Source organism: Arachis stenosperma, chromosome 1 (assembly GCF_014773155.1).
Source record: "Arachis stenosperma cultivar V10309 chromosome 1, arast.V10309.gnm1.PFL2, whole genome shotgun sequence".
Classification (NCBI taxonomy): Eukaryota; Viridiplantae; Streptophyta; class Magnoliopsida; order Fabales; family Fabaceae; genus Arachis; species Arachis stenosperma.
The window spans coordinates 80,712,017-80,715,286 of NC_080377.1; positions in this window are offsets into that span (position 1 = coordinate 80,712,017).

Genomic DNA, 3,270 nt, shown 5'->3' on the forward strand with positions numbered 1-3,270 from the left:
TAAAGACATCTGAGCCTTTTCTGTAAGCCCATAGTAGAAAATGTCTAACTGCACCCACTCTGAAAACATTTCAGAGGGACATTTCCTTAGCATACCTCTATACCTCTCCCAGGCATTGTAAAGGGATTCATTATCCTCTTGTTTAAAGCCTTGGATGTCCAGCCTTAGCTGTGTCATCCTCTTTGGAGGGTAAAAATGATTCAGGAATTTATCTGACAACTGTTTCCATGTCTTTATGCTTGCTGTAGGTTGATTATTTAACCACCTTTTAGCTTGATCTTTTACAGCAAATGGAAACAGTAACCGTCTGTAGACATCCTGATCTACCTCTTTATCATGTACTGTGTCAGCAATTTGTAAGAAGTGTGCCAGAAACTCAGTAGGTTCTTCCTGTGGAAGACCAGAATACTGGCAATTTTGCTGCACTATGATAATGAGTTGAGGGTTTAGCTCAAAGCTGCTAGCTTTGATGGGGGGTATACAGATGCTACTCCCATATGCAGCTGTAATGGGGTTAGCATAAGACCCCAGAGTCCTTTTGGACTGATTAATTCCACTTAAGTCCATGATGGACAAAAGGGAAATGATAATAATTGCAAAGAGATGAATCTTGTTTATTTTTAAATTTTTTTTTTGAAATATCCGAAAAAAAATAAAATGAAATAAAATAAAATAAAAAAAAATTCGAAAATCAAAAAGGGAAATGAAATTAAAGCAAATTGAGAACTGAATCAATTAGTAAAAGAAAAGATTTTGAAAACAGCAATTAAAAAGATATGATTGAAAAATTTTTATGAAAAAGATTTGATTTTTGAAAAGAGGAAAGAGAAGAACACAAAAAGACACCAAACTTAAAATTTTTAGAAAATCAAACACACAGTTTTCGAAAATTTTTAAGGGAAACACAAAGAGGACACCAAACTTAGAATTTTTATAAACCAAAAAGGGACTAAGAACATGCAAAATTCGAAAATTAAAAGAAAAAAAAACAAAAGCATGCAATTGACACCAAACTTAAAATATGAAACTAGACTCAACTAAAAGACTCTAAACCAACAAAAATAAAACAGTCCTAATCTAAGCAACAAGATAAGCCGTCAGTTGTCCAAACTCAAACAATCCCCGGCAACGGCGCCAAAAACTTGGTGCACGAAATTGCAATAACACTTTTGCAATCCCGCACAACTAACCAGCAAGTGCACTGGGTCGTCCAAGCAATACCTTGCGTGAGCAAGGGTCGATCCCACGGAGATTGTTGGCTTGAAGCAAGCTATGGTTATCTTGTAAATCTTAGTCAGGATATCAGAAATTATCAGGATTGATTGTAAAAAGCAAAAGAACATAAAAAAGGTACTTGTTTTGCAGTAATGGAGAATAGGCTGAGGCTTTGGAGATGCTCCATCTTCCGAATCTCTGCTTTCCTACTGTCTTCTTCATCAAACACGCAAGGCTCCTTCCATGGCAAGCTGTATGTAGGGTTTCACCATTGTCAGTGGCTACCTCCCATCCTCTCAGTGAAAATACGTCCCTGATGCTCTGTCACAGCATAGGCTAATCATCTGTCGGTTCTCAATCAAGCCGGAATAGAATCCAGTGATTCTTTTGCGTCTGTCACTAACGCCCCGCCTTCAGGAGTTTGAAGCACGTCACAGTCATCCAGTCATTGAATCCTACTCAGAATACCACAGACAAGGTTTAGACCTTCCGGATTCTCTTGAATGCCGCCATCAGTTCTAGCTTATACCACGAAGATTCCGATTAAAGAACCCAAGAGATATCTACTTAATCTAAGATAGAACGGAGGTGGTTGTCAGTCACACGTTCATAGTTGAGAATATGATGAGTGTCACGGATCATCACATTCATCCGGGTTAAGAGCAAGTGATATCTTAGAATGGAAGCAAGCATGATTGAATAAGAAACAGTAGTAATTGCATTAATCCATCAAGACACAGCAGAGCTCCTCACCCCCAACCATGGGGTTTAGAGGCTCATGCTGTGGAAGGTACACAATGAAACGTCTAAAATGTTATGAGGTCATAAGGTCCAGATACAATGTCAAAAGATCCTATTAATAGTAAACTAGTATCCTAAGGTTTACAGAAATGAGTAAATTACAGAAAAATCTACTTCCGGGCCCACTTGGTGTGTGCTTGGGCTGAACAATGAAGCATTTTCGTGCAGAGACCTTTTCTGGAGTTAAACGCCAGCTTTCATGCCAGTTTGGGCGTTTAACTCCAAGTTTTATGCCAGTTCCGGCGTTTAACGCTGGAATTTCTGTAGGTGACTTTGAGCGCCGGTTTGGGCCATCAAATCTTGGACAAAGTATGGACTATTATATATTGCTGGAAAGCCCAGGATGTCTACTTTCCAATGCCGTTGAGAGCGCGCCAATTGGGCTTCTGTAGCACCAGAAAATCCACTTCGAGTGCAGGGAGGTCAGAATCCAACAGCATCTGTAGTCCTTTTCAGTCTCTGGATCAGATTTTTGCTCAGAACCTTCAATTTCAGTCAGAAAATACCTGAAATCACAGAAAAACACACAAACTCATAGTAAAGTCCAGAAAAGTGAATTTTAACTAAAAACTAATAAAAATATAATAAAACTAACTAAAAGATACCAAAAACATACTAAAAATAATGCCAAAAAGCGTATAAATTATCCGCTCATCACAGTTCCATGTTGCAGTTTAGCGTTCAGCGCCAGAAACAGGTTGCAAGTTGGAGTTCAACGCCAGAAACAGGTTACAACCTGGCGTTCAACTCCAGAAACAGCACAGGCACGTGAGAAGCTTAAGTCTCAGCCCCAGCACACACCAAGTAGGCCCCAGAAGTGGATTTCTGCACTATCCATCATAGTTTACTCATTTTCTGTAAACCTAGGTTACTAGTTTAGTATTTAAACAACTTTTAGAGATTTATTTTGAATCTCATGACATTTATTGATCTGAATTTTATACTCTTTGACGGCATGAGTCTCTAAACTCCATTGTTGGGGGTGAGGAGCTCTGCAGCGTCTCGATGAATTAATGCAATTATTTTTGTTTTCCATTCAAGCACGCTTGTTCCTAAGATGTTCATTCGCACTTCACTATGAAGAAGATTTTGATCCGTGACACTCATCACCTTCCTCAATCCATGAATGTGTACCTGACAACCACCTCCGTTCTACATTAGATTGAGTGAGTATCTCTTAGATTCCTTAATCAGAATCTTTGTGGTATAAGCTAGAATTGATGGCAGCATCCTTGAGAATCTGGAAAGTCTAAA